We start from the raw sequence: 12,001 nt of genomic DNA, 5'->3' as shown, positions 1-12,001 counted from the left end.
TGCGCTGTGCAGACCAGCCCTGGACAATTAAGGCGACTCTAATCAAACACACCTGATTGGAGATGGGCGGTCAGAGGAGAGGTCTCGAGAGGCGGGAACCGCCACAGCAGCACCCCCATCATGTTGCTCGGCTGTTAGCCACGACAAGCGCACCGCTCCTGGAGACACTGCAGCACCAGCTTCTGGACCAGCGCTACCCGGCCCTGGACACGTAAGGCGACTCCCACCCTGTTACAGCCGACTCCCCGCAATCGAACAGACCTGGTCGGAAGCGCCAGCTCGTCGAGAACCCCTTGCTTTGCTATTAGTCACGACAGAAAAAGGAGGAAGCGCACCGTTCCTGGAGACACTGCAATACCAGGCCGATGCGTGGAGTGGACGGAGCAAGCCCCGGCTCCAGCTCCGTGATCCAAAAATCAATTTAATATGTAGTCCCCGGGTAGGGGACGTATCAGATATTAAACTGATAAGAACAGATACTACACTTGATCTTAGCCAAAAGGCCGAGAAGCGATGGCGCCGAGAGGCAGCGGGGAGGAAGCCGGAAACAGCGACGCCGGTCTCGGCCGCGGGCGGCCGCAGAGACCCCACACGCCGGGGGACGGTGGCACCCACCCCCGCCTCCAACGTGACCGAGCCCCGCCCCGATCGGCCTGGCGGCGGCTCTGCAGCGATGGAACGTACGGCGTCGCTCGTAACTCCCCCGACGGGTTTGTCGCAGAGCCAAGTGCCTCGTGTCATCGGAATGCTTGGCTCGAGACGAACGAGAGGCAGGTCTCGGACGGGCCGGGCGTTCTGGCGAAATTTTCGGCTATTTTGGATTTTGTTGAAAACCTACTTTTGCAAGCTAGCGCTAGGCATTGGGCCCGGTCCGGCCCAGAGCGGCGCGGAAAGGTTCTCTGGAGTCCGACTGTCCGAGGCGATCCAAGAAAAGCGGAAATTTCCATTCACCTCGGCGAGGGCACCCCAAAACGTTCGCAGGTCGCGTGGCCGAGTTTGCGAAAATGGCTCTAACTCTCCGGAGGAATGAGATCATTTCAGCCAAATCGCTACACCTACGTACGGGCCCGGTCTGTGGTCAGGTGCAAAGGGGCGCTGCGGCTGGCCACTTGGTGGCGCTGTAAGATGAAAAGAAAATGGGGGGAAAGGGTACAAAAAGGGACAGCCAAACAAACACGCAAACAGCTACGCAACGCTCAGCCCGTGGGAAATTTGAACTGAACCGGCCACCAGGGGGCAACTTTTCAAGAGACAGAAGCCCCCGCTCTGAGCGACTCCTTGACCCACAGGTCACCCAAAAAGGAAACAACAACGGCCACCGAAACCCAACCCATCGGCTTCTTTTCAACCAAAGAGACACAGGGGAGAGCGCGAACGCAGTCCCCCACTACCATAAATTATGCAGTCGAGATTCCCACATTTGGGGAATTCGCAGGGGTCAGCACGGCCGGAGTGCAATGGACGAGCCTCGCCCTGGGTGAACCACCTTCTTGATCATGGTGTCTCCCCTGCCAGGTAAGTATGAAGGCCCAGGCCGCCTGTCAGAGGGACCACTTCCCCATCTACCCTCCTGATCAACGGTGACCCACCCCAAGCAAAGGGAGGACGGGCACCTCGCGTCGCTGGCCTGCGCTGTGCGTGACCAGCCCTGGACAATTAAGGCGACTCCCGGTAATCAAACACACCTGATTGGAGATGGGCGTGTCAGAGGAGAGGTCTCGAGAGGCGGGAACCGACCACAGCAGCACCCCCATCATGTTGCTCGGCTGTTAGCCACGACAAGCGCACCGCTCCTGGAGACACTGCAGCACCAGCTTCTGGACCAGCGCTACCCGGCCCTGGACACGTAAGGCGACTCCCACCCTGTTACAGCCGACTCCCCGCAATCGAACAGACCTGGTCGGAAGCGCCAGCTCGTCGAGAACCCCTTGCTTTGCTATTAGTCACGACAGAAAAAGGAGGAAGCGCACCGTTCCTGGAGACACTGCAATACCAGGCCGATGCGTGGAGTGGACGGAGCAAGCCCCGGCTCCAGCTCCGTGATCCAAAAATCAATTTAATATGTAGTCCCCGGGTAGGGGACGTATCAGATATTAAACTGATAAGAACAGATACTACACTTGATCTTAGCCAAAAGGCCGAGAAGCGATGGCGCCGAGAGGCAGCGGGGAGGAAGCCGGAAACAGCGACGCCGGTCTCGGCCGCGGGCGGCCGCAGAGACCCCACACGCCGGGGGACGGTGGCACCCACCCCCGCCTCCAACGTGACCGAGCCCCGCCCCGATCGGCCTGGCGGCGGCTCTGCAGCGATGGAACGTACGGCGTCGCTCGTAACTCCCGAACGGTTTGTCGCAGAGCCAAGTGCCTCGTGTCATCGGAATGCTTGGCTCGAGACGAACGAGAGGCAGGTCTCGGACGGGCCGGGCGTTCTGGCGAAATTTTCGGCTATTTTGGATTTTGTTGAAAACCTACTTTTGCAAGCTAGCGCTAGGCATTGGGCCCGGTCCGGCCCAGAGCGGCGCGGAAAGGTTCTCTGGAGTCCGACTGTCCGAGGCGATCCAAGAAAAGCGGAAATTTCCATTCACCTCGGCGAGGGCACCCCAAAACGTTCGCAGGTCGCGTGGCCGAGTTTGCGAAAATGGCTCTAACTCTCCGGAGGAATGAGATCATTTCAGCCAAATCGCTACACCTACGTACGGGCCCGGTCTGTGGTCAGGTGCAAAGGGGCGCTGCGGCTGGCCACTTGGTGGCGCTGTAAGATGAAAAGAAAATGGGGGGAAAGGGTACAAAAAGGACAGCCAAACAAACACGCAAACAGCTACGCAACGCTCAGCCCGTGGGAAATTTGAACTGAACCGGCCACCAGGGGGCAACTTTTCAAGAGACAGAAGCCCCCGCTCTGAGCGACTCCTTGACCCACAGGTCACCCAAAAAGGAAACAACAACGGCCACCGAAACCCAACCCATCGGCTTCTTTTCAACCAAAGAGACACAGGGGAGAGCGCGAACGCAGTCCCCACTACCATAAATTATGCAGTCGAGATTCCCACATTTGGGGAATTCGCAGGGGTCAGCACGGCCGGAGTGCAATGGACGAGCCTCGCCCTGGGTGAACCACCTTCTTGATCATGGTGTCTCCCCTGCCAGGTAAGTATGAAGGCCCAGGCCGCCTGTCAGAGGGACCACTTCCCCATCTACCCTCCTGATCAACGGTGACCCACCCCAAGCAAAGGGAGGACGGGCACCTCGCGTCGCTGGCCTGCGCTGTGCGTGACCAGCCCTGGACAATTAAGGCGACTCCCGGTAATCAAACACACCTGATTGGAGATGGGCGTGTCAGAGGAGAGGTCTCGAGAGGCGGGAACCGACCACAGCAGCACCCCCATCATGTTGCTCGGCTGTTAGCCACGACAAGCGCACCGCTCCTGGAGACACTGCAGCACCAGCTTCTGGACCAGCGCTACCCGGCCCTGGACACGTAAGGCGACTCCCACCCTGTTACAGCCGACTCCCCGCAATCGAACAGACCTGGTCGGAAGCGCCAGCTCGTCGAGAACCCCTTGCTTTGCTATTAGTCACGACAGAAAAAGGAGGAAGCGCACCGTTCCTGGAGACACTGCAATACCAGGCCGATGCGTGGAGTGGACGGAGCAAGCCCCGGCTCCAGCTCCGTGATCCAAAAATCAATTTAATATGTAGTCCCCCCGGGTAGGGGACGTATCAGATATTAAACTGATAAGAACAGATACTACACTTGATCTTAGCCAAAAGGCCGAGAAGCGATGGCGCCGAGAGGCAGCGGGGAGGAAGCCGGAAACAGCGACGCCGGTCTCGGCCGCGGGCGGCCGCAGAGACCCCACACACCGGGGGACGGTGGCACCCACCCCCCCCTCCAACGTGACCGAGCCCCGCCCCGATCGGCCTGGCGGCGGCTCTGCAGCGATGGAACGTACGGCGTCGCTCGTAACTCCCGAACGGTTTGTCGCAGAGCCAAGTGCCTCGTGTCATCGGAATGCTTGGCTCGAGACGAACGAGAGGCAGGTCTCGGACGGGCCGGGCGTTCTGGCGAAATTTTCGGCTATTTTGGATTTTGTTGAAAACCTACTTTTGCAAGCTAGCGCTAGGCATTGGGCCCGGTCCGGCCCAGAGCGGCGCGGAAAGGTTCTCTGGAGTCCGACTGTCCGAGGTCCGACTGTCCGAGGCGATCCAAGAAAAGCGGAAATTTCCATTCACCTCGGCGAGGGCACCCCAAAACGTTCGCAGGTCGCGTGGCCGAGTTTGCGAAAATGGCTCTAACTCTCCGGAGGAATGAGATCATTTCAGCCAAATCGCTACACCTACGTACGGGCCCGGTCTGTGGTCAGGTGCAAAGGGGCGCTGCGGCTGGCCACTTGGTGGCGCTGTAAGATGAAAAGAAAATGGGGGGAAAGGGTACAAAAAGGACAGCCAAACAAACACGCAAACAGCTACGCAACGCTCAGCCCGTGGGAAATTTGAACTGAACCGGCCACCAGGGGGCAACTTTTCAAGAGACAGAAGCCCCCGCTCTGAGCGACTCCTTGACCCACAGGTCACCCAAAAAGGAAACAACAACGGCCACCGAAACCCAACCCATCGGCTTCTTTTCAACCAAAGAGACACAGGGGAGAGCGCGAACGCAGTCCCCCACTACCATAAATTATGCAGTCGAGATTCCCACATTTGGGGAATTCGCAGGGGTCAGCACGGCCGGAGTGCAATGGACGAGCCTCGCCCTGGGTGAACCACCTTCTTGATCATGGTGTCTCCCCTGCCAGGTAAGTATGAAGGCCCAGGCCGCCTGTCAGAGGGACCACTTCCCCATCTACCCTCCTGATCAACGGTGACCCACCCCAAGCAAAGGGAGGACGGGCACCTCGCGTCGCTGGCCTGCGCTGTGCGTGACCAGCCCTGGACAATTAAGGCGACTCCCGGTAATCAAACACACCTGATTGGAGATGGGCGTGTCAGAGGAGAGGTCTCGAGAGGCGGGAACCGACCACAGCAGCACCCCCATCATGTTGCTCGGCTGTTAGCCACGACAAGCGCACCGCTCCTGGAGACACCGCAGCACCAGCTTCTGGACCAGCGCTACCCGGCCCTGGACACGTAAGGCGACTCCCACCCTGTTACAGCCGACTCCCTCCCACCCTGTTACAGCCGACTCCCCCTGGTCAGACCTGGCGCCAGCAGCTCGAGAGAACCCCTTGCTGCTATTAGTCACGACAGAAAAAGGAGGAAGCGCACCGTTCCTGGAGACACTGCAATACCAGGCCGATGCGTGGAGTGGACGGAGCAAGCCCCGGCTCCAGCTCCGTGATCCAAAAATCAATTTAATATGTAGTCCCCGGGTAGGGGACGTATCAGATATTAAACTGATAAGAACAGATACTACACTTGATCTTAGCCAAAAGGCCGAGAAGCGATGGCGCCGAGAGGCAGCGGGGAGGAAGCCGGAAACAGCGACGCCGGTCTCGGCCGCGGGCGGCGCAGAGACCCCACACGCCGGGGGACGGTGGCACCCACCCCCGCCTCCAACGTGACCGAGCCCCGCCCCGATCGGCCTGGCGGCGGCTCTGCAGCGATGGAACGTACGGCGTCGCTCGTAACTCCCGAACGGTTTGTCGCAGAGCCAAGTGCCTCGTGTCATCGGAATGCTTGGCTCGAGACGAACGAGAATGGGCTCGAGACGAACGAGGCAGGTCTCGGACGGGCCGGGCGTTCTGGCGAAATTTTCGGCTATTTTGGATTTTGTTGAAAACCTACTTTTGCAAGCTAGCGCTAGGCATTGGGCCCGGTCCGGCCCAGAGCGGCGCGGAAAGGTTCTCTGGAGTCCGACTGTCCGAGGCGATCCAAGAAAAGCGGAAATTTCCATTCACCTCGGCGAGGGCACCCCAAAACGTTCGCAGGTCGCGTGGCCGAGTTTGCGAAAATGGCTCTAACTCTCCGGAGGAATGAGATCATTTCAGCCAAATCGCTACACCTACGTACGGGCCCGGTCTGTGGTCAGGTGCAAAGGGGCGCTGCGGCTGGCCACTTGGTGGCGCTGTAAGATGAAAAGAAAATGGGGGGAAAGGGTACAAAAAGGACAGCCAAACAAACACGCAAACAGCTACGCAACGCTCAGCCCGTGGGAAATTTGAACTGAACCGGCCACCAGGGGGCAACTTTTCAAGAGACAGAAGCCCCCGCTCTGAGCGACTCTTGACCCACAGGTCACCCAAAAAGGAAACAACAACGGCCACCGAAACCCAACCCATCGGCTTCTTTTCAACCAAAGAGACACAGGGGAGAGCGCGAACGCAGTCCCCCCCACTACCATAAATTATGCAGTCGAGATTCCCACATTTGGGGAATTCGCAGGGGTCAGCACGGCCGGAGTGCAATGGACGAGCCTCGCCCTGGGTGAACCACCTTCTTGATCATGGTGTCTCCCCTGCCAGGTAAGTATGAAGGCCCAGGCCGCCTGTCAGAGGGACCACTTCCCCATCTACCCTCCTGATCAACGGTGACCCACCCCAAGCAAAGGGAGGACGGGCACCTCGCGTCGCTGGCCTGCGCTGTGCGTGACCAGCCCTGGACAATTAAGGCGACTCCCGGTAATCAAACACACCTGATTGGAGATGGGCGTGTCAGAGGAGAGGTCTCGAGAGGCGGGAACCGACCACAGCAGCACCCCCATCATGTTGCTCGGCTGTAGCCACGACAAGCGCACCGCTCCTGGAGACACTGCAGCACCAGCTTCTGGACCAGCGCTACCCGGCCCTGGACACGTAAGGCGACTCCCACCCTGTTACAGCCGACTCCCCGCAATCGAACAGACCTGGTCGGAAGCGCCAGCTCGCCGAGAACCCCTTGCTTTGCTATTAGTCACGACAGAAAAAGGAGGAAGCGCACCGTTCCTGGAGACACTGCAATACCAGGCCGATGCGTGGGCCGACGGAGCAAGCCCCGGCTCCAGCTCCGTGATCCAAAAATCAATTTAATATGTAGTCCCCGGGTAGGGGACGTATCAGATATTAAACTGATAAGAACAGATACTACACTTGATCTTAGCCAAAAGGCCGAGAAGCGATGGCGCCGAGAGGCAGCGGGGAGGAAGCCGGAAACAGCGACGCCGGTCTCGGCCGCGGGCGGCCGCAGAGACCCCACACGCCGGGGGACGGTGGCACCCACCCGGTGGCACCCACCCCCGCCTCCAACGTGACCGAGCCCCGCCCCGATCGGCCTGGCGGCGGCTCTGCAGCGATGGAACGTACGGCGTCGCTCGTAACTCCCGAACGGTTTGTCGCAGAGCCAAGTGCCTCGTGTCATCGGAATGCTTGGCTCGAGACGAACGAGAGGCAGGTCTCGGACGGGCCGGGCGTTCTGGCGAAATTTCGGCTATTTTGGATTTTGTTGAAAACCTACTTTTGCAAGCTAGCGCTAGGCATTGGGCCCGGTCCGGCCCAGAGCGGCGCGGAAAGGTTCTCTGGAGTCCGACTGTCCGAGGCGATCCAAGAAAAGCGGAAATTTCCATTCACCTCGGCGAGGGCACCCCAAAACGTTCGCAGGTCGCGTGGCCGAGTTTGCGAAAATGGCTCTAACTCTCCGGAGGAATGAGATCATTTCAGCCAAATCGCTACACCTACGTACGGGCCCGGTCTGTGGTCAGGTGCAAAGGGGCGCTGCGGCTGGCCACTTGGTGGCGCTGAAGATGAAAAGAAAATGGGGGAAAGGGTACAAAAAGGACAGCCAAACAAACACGCAAACAGCTACGCAACGCTCAGCCCGTGGGAAATTTGAACTGAACCGGCCACCAGGGGGCAACTTTTCAAGAGACAGAAGCCCCCGCTCTGAGCGACTCCTTGACCCACAGGTCACCCAAAAAGGAAACAACAACGGCCACCGAAACCCATCGGCTTCTTTTCAACCAAAGAGACACAGGGGAGAGCGCGAACGCAGTCCCCCACTACCATAAATTATGCAGTCGAGATTCCCACATTTGGGGAATTCGGGGGGGTCAGCACGGCCGGAGTGCAATGGACGAGCCTCGCCCTGGGTGAACCACCTTCTTGATCATGGTGTCTCCCCTGCCAGGTAAGTATGAAGGCCCAGGCCGCCTGTCAGAGGGACCACTTCCCCATCTACCCTCCTGTGGCCTGCGCTGTGCGTGACCAGCCCTGGACAATTAAGGCGACTCCCGGTAATCAAACACACCTGATTGGAGATGGGCGTGTCAGAGGAGAGGTCTCGAGAGGCGGGAACCGACCACAGCAGCACCCCCATCATGTTGCTCGGCTGTTAGCCACGACAAGCGCACCGCTCCTGGAGACACTGCAGCACCAGCTTCTGGACCAGCGCTACCCGGCCCTGGACACGTAAGGCGACTCCCACCCTGTTACAGCCGACTCCCCGCAATCGAACAGACCTGGTCGGAAGCGCCAGCTCGTCGAGAACCCCTTGCTTTGCTCTTAGCCAAAAGGCCGAGAAGCGATGGCCAAAGAGAAGCCGGAAACAGCCGCCGTCTCGGCGAATGGCGGCCGCAGAGACCCCACACGCCGGGGACGGTGGCACCCACCCCCGCCTCCAACGTGACCGAGCCCCGCCCCGATCGGCCTGGCGGCTCTCGGCGGTGGAACGTACGGCGTCGCTCTCGTAACTCCCGAACGGTTTGTCGCAGAGCCAAGTGCCTCGTGTCATCGGAATGCTTGGCTCGAGACGAACGAGAAAACCTTGAGCTCATTTGGCTGAAATGAAAACCTACGATTTGGCTGAAATGATCTCATTCCTCCGGAGAGTTAGAGCCATTTTCGCAAACTCGGCCACGCGACCTGCGAACGTTTTGGGGTGCCCTCGCCGAGGTGAATGGAAATTTCCGCTTTTCTTGGATCGCCTCGGACAGTCGGACTCCAGAGAACCTTTCCGCGCCGCTCTGGGCCGGACCGGGCCCAATGCCTAGCGCTAGCTTGCAAAAGTAGGTTTTCAACAAAATCCAAAATAGCCGAAAATTTCGCCAGAACGCCCGGCCCGTCCGAGACCTGCCTCTCGTTCGTCTCGAGCCAAGCATTCCGATGACACGAGGCACTTGGCTCTGCGACAAACCGTTCGGGAGTTACGAGCGACGCCGTACGTTCCATCGCTGCAGAGCCGCCGCCAGGCCGATCGGGGCGGGGCTCGGTCACGTTGGAGGCGGGGGTGGGTGCCACCGTCCCCCGGCGTGGGGTCTCTGCGGCCGCCCGCGGCCGAGACCGGCGTCGCTGTTTCCGGCTTCCTCCCCGCTGCCTCTCGGCGCCATCGCGCTCGGCCTTTTGGCTAAGATCAAGTGTAGTATCTGTTCTTATCAGTTTAATATCTGATACGTCCCCTACCCGGGGACTACATATTAAATTGATTTTTGGATCACGGAGCTGGAGCCGGGGCTTGCTCCGTCCACTCCACGCATCGGCCTGGTATTGCAGTGTCTCCAGGAACGGTGCGCTTCCTCCTTTTTCTGTCGTGACTAATAGCAAAGCAAGGGGTTCTCGACGAGCTGGCGCTTCCGACCAGGTCTGTTCGATTGCGGGGAGTCGGCTGTAACAGGGTGGGAGTCGCCTTACGTGTCCAGGGCCGGGTAGCGCTGGTCCAGAAGCTGGTGCTGCAGTGTCTCCAGGAGCGGTGCGCTTGTCGTGGCTAACAGCCGAGCAACATGATGGGGGTGCTGCTGTGGTCGGTTCCCGCCTCTCGAGACCTCTCCTCTGACACGCCCATCTCCAATCAGGTGTGTTTGATTACCGGGAGTCGCCTTAATTGTCCAGGGCTGGTCACGCACAGCGCAGGCCAGCGACGCGAGGTGCCCGTCCTCCCTTTGCTTGGGGTGGGTCACCGTTGATCAGGAGGGTAGATGGGGAAGTGGTCCTCTGACAGGCGGCCGGGGCCTTCATACTTACCTGGCAGGGGAGACACCATGATCAAGAAGGTGGTTCACCCAGGGCGAGGCTCGTCCATTGCACTCCGGCCGTGCTGACCCCTGCGAATTCCCCAAATGTGGGAATCTCGACTGCATAATTTATGGTAGTGGGGACTGCGTTCGCGCTCTCCCCTGTGTCTCTTTGGTTGAAAAGAAGCCGATGGGTTGGGTTTCGGTGGCCGTTGTTGTTTCCTTTTGGGTGACCTGTGGGTCAAGGAGTCGCTCAGAGCGGGGGCTTCTGTCTCTTGAAAAGTTGCCCCCTGGTGGCCGGTTCAGTTCAAATTTCCCACGGGCTGAGCGTTGCGTAGCTGTTTGCGTGTTTGTTTGGCTGTCCTTTTTGTACCCTTTCCCCCATTTTCTTTTCATCTTACAGCGCCACCACAGACCGGCCCGTGGCCAGCCGCAGCGCCCCATTGCACCTGACCACAGACCGGCCCGTACGTGCCCTCGCCGAGGTGAATGGAATGATCATTCCTCCGGAGAGTTAGAGCCATTTTCGCAAACTCGGCCACGCGACCTGCGAACGTCGGGGTGCCCTCGCAGAATGGAAATTTCCGCTTTCTTGGATCGCCTCGCGGACTCCAGAGAACCTTTCCGGCCGCTCTGGGCCGGACCGGCCCAATGCCTAGCGCTAGCTTGCAAAAGTAGGTTTTCAACAAAATCCAAAATAGCCGAAAATTTCGCCAGAACGCCCGGCCCGTCCGAGACCTGCCTCTCGCTCGTCTCGAGCCAAGCATTCCGATGACACGAGGCACTTGGCTCTGCGACAAACCGTTCGGGAGTTACGAGCGACGCCGTACGTTCCATCGCTGCAGAGCCGCCGCCAGGCCGATCGGGGCGGGGCTCGGTCACGTTGGAGGCGGGGGTGGGTGCCACCGTCCCCGGCGTGTGGGGTCTCTGCGGCCGCCCGCGGCCGAGACCGGCGTCGCTGTTTCCGGCTTCCCCCGCTGCCTCTCGGCGCCATCGCTCGGCCTTTTGGCTAAGATCAAGTGTAGTATCTGTTCTTATCAGTTTAATATCTGATACGTCCCCCTACCCGGGGACTACATATTAAATAAACTTGCGGGGAGACCGGCCCCCTTTTGGGGGCTAAAAGGGGGGGTCCCTTTTTCCCCCTCCAGCCCTCTTTGCCCCATCCCAATCAGGGTTTTTGCCTCAAATTTCAGGGCTGGTCCCCCAAGCAGCCAGCGGCAGGGCCCCGTCCCCCCGCTGGGGTGGGTCCCTTTAGGGGGGGAAAGGGGTTTTCCCGACGGGGCCGGGGCTAGGGGGGCACCATGTCCAAAAGGGGGTTCCCCGGGGAAAAGGCGGCCCCCCCGGGCCCGTGCTGGGCCCCGGGGTCCGCGGGGCCATTTTTAGTGGGGGGCCCCCCTTCGGTTTGGCCCGGGGGCTTTTTTTTTGGTGACCGGGGGAAGAAGCTCCAAAACCCCTGGGGCCCGGGCCACGGCCTTCTTTTTTTTTGGGCTGTCCGTCCCCTTTCCCCATTTTTTTTTAACCCCCTCCCCAGCCCCGCACCGCCCAAACCGGGTGGGGGGGCTGTGTTCACCCCCGGGGTTGACCAAACCGGCCAGGGACCCGGGGGCCCCCGCCGGGTGAAGGAAACCCGTTTTTCTGGATCCCCTGCGGGGACCCCAAAATTTCCCGCCCGGGGGGCCGGCCCGGCCCCAATCCAACTCCCAAAAAGGGGTTTTCAACAAAACCCAAAAAATACCCAAAAAGGGGAACCCCCGGCCCGGGGAACCCCCCGTCGCTCGAGCCAAGCTTTCCCGTGACCGAGGCATTTGGTTGCGAAAACCTTGGGGGAGAAAGCCGCTTAAAGCCCCCCCGGGGCCCGTGGGGGCGGGGCTGGAGGGGGGGGGGGGGCCCCCCCCGGGGGGTCTGGGGCCCCGGCCGAGCCGGGCCGTTTTCGGCCCCCCCCGCCCCCCGGCCCAGCGGTTTTGGAAGTAAAGTGAGTTCTGTTCTTATCGTTTTTCGCGTCCCCAGGGGCTACAAAAATTGTTTTTTTGAGGGCGGGGCCCGGGGCTGCTCCGTCCACCCCACCCCGGCCCTTTTTGGGCAT

The 12,001-nt window shown here is 60.0% G+C and overlaps 12 non-coding genes and 1 pseudogene across 12 annotated transcripts; 3 read left to right on the top strand and 10 right to left on the bottom strand.

The window, feature by feature from the left end:
* Positions 1–324: 324 nt before the first annotated feature.
* LOC127159169 (U2 spliceosomal RNA) lies at positions 325–515 on the bottom strand. The gene has a single exon (XR_007826375.1). It is a non-coding gene; the product is annotated as a U2 spliceosomal RNA (small nuclear RNA).
* Positions 516–1,359: 844 nt separating this feature from the next.
* Positions 1,360–1,523, bottom strand: LOC127159175 (U1 spliceosomal RNA). The gene has a single exon (XR_007826379.1). It is a non-coding gene; the product is annotated as a U1 spliceosomal RNA (small nuclear RNA).
* Positions 1,524–1,959: 436 nt separating this feature from the next.
* LOC127159168 (U2 spliceosomal RNA) lies at positions 1,960–2,150 on the bottom strand. The gene has a single exon (XR_007826374.1). It is a non-coding gene; the product is annotated as a U2 spliceosomal RNA (small nuclear RNA).
* Positions 2,151–2,992: 842 nt separating this feature from the next.
* On the bottom strand, positions 2,993–3,154 carry LOC127159178 (U1 spliceosomal RNA). The gene has a single exon (XR_007826382.1). It is a non-coding gene; the product is annotated as a U1 spliceosomal RNA (small nuclear RNA).
* Positions 3,155–3,590: 436 nt separating this feature from the next.
* LOC127159171 (U2 spliceosomal RNA) lies at positions 3,591–3,783 on the bottom strand. The gene has a single exon (XR_007826376.1). It is a non-coding gene; the product is annotated as a U2 spliceosomal RNA (small nuclear RNA).
* An 856-nt stretch (positions 3,784–4,639) lies between these two features.
* LOC127159165 (U1 spliceosomal RNA) lies at positions 4,640–4,803 on the bottom strand. Its single transcript, XR_007826371.1, has one exon. It is a non-coding gene; the product is annotated as a U1 spliceosomal RNA (small nuclear RNA).
* Positions 4,804–5,253: 450 nt separating this feature from the next.
* LOC127159167 (U2 spliceosomal RNA) lies at positions 5,254–5,444 on the bottom strand. Its single transcript, XR_007826373.1, has one exon. It is a non-coding gene; the product is annotated as a U2 spliceosomal RNA (small nuclear RNA).
* Positions 5,445–6,302: 858 nt separating this feature from the next.
* On the bottom strand, positions 6,303–6,468 carry LOC127159176 (U1 spliceosomal RNA). The gene has a single exon (XR_007826380.1). It is a non-coding gene; the product is annotated as a U1 spliceosomal RNA (small nuclear RNA).
* Positions 6,469–6,903: 435 nt separating this feature from the next.
* LOC127159172 (U2 spliceosomal RNA) lies at positions 6,904–7,093 on the bottom strand. The gene has a single exon (XR_007826377.1). It is a non-coding gene; the product is annotated as a U2 spliceosomal RNA (small nuclear RNA).
* Positions 7,094–7,940: 847 nt separating this feature from the next.
* LOC127159166 (U1 spliceosomal RNA) lies at positions 7,941–8,104 on the bottom strand. The gene has a single exon (XR_007826372.1). It is a non-coding gene; the product is annotated as a U1 spliceosomal RNA (small nuclear RNA).
* Positions 8,105–9,292: 1,188 nt separating this feature from the next.
* Positions 9,293–9,482, top strand: LOC127159173 (U2 spliceosomal RNA). The gene has a single exon (XR_007826378.1). It is a non-coding gene; the product is annotated as a U2 spliceosomal RNA (small nuclear RNA).
* A 435-nt stretch (positions 9,483–9,917) lies between these two features.
* LOC127159177 (U1 spliceosomal RNA) lies at positions 9,918–10,079 on the top strand. Its single transcript, XR_007826381.1, has one exon. It is a non-coding gene; the product is annotated as a U1 spliceosomal RNA (small nuclear RNA).
* Positions 10,080–10,907: 828 nt separating this feature from the next.
* On the top strand, positions 10,908–11,071 carry LOC127159174 (uncharacterized; annotated as a pseudogene).
* Positions 11,072–12,001: the final 930 nt, after the last annotated feature.

This window comes from Labeo rohita, unplaced genomic scaffold (assembly GCF_022985175.1).
Source record: "Labeo rohita strain BAU-BD-2019 unplaced genomic scaffold, IGBB_LRoh.1.0 scaffold_1962, whole genome shotgun sequence".
Taxonomy (NCBI): domain Eukaryota; kingdom Metazoa; phylum Chordata; class Actinopteri; order Cypriniformes; family Cyprinidae; genus Labeo; species Labeo rohita.
The sequence above is the reverse complement of the archived record's forward strand: the minus strand, read 5'-3'. Positions and strand labels throughout refer to the sequence as shown.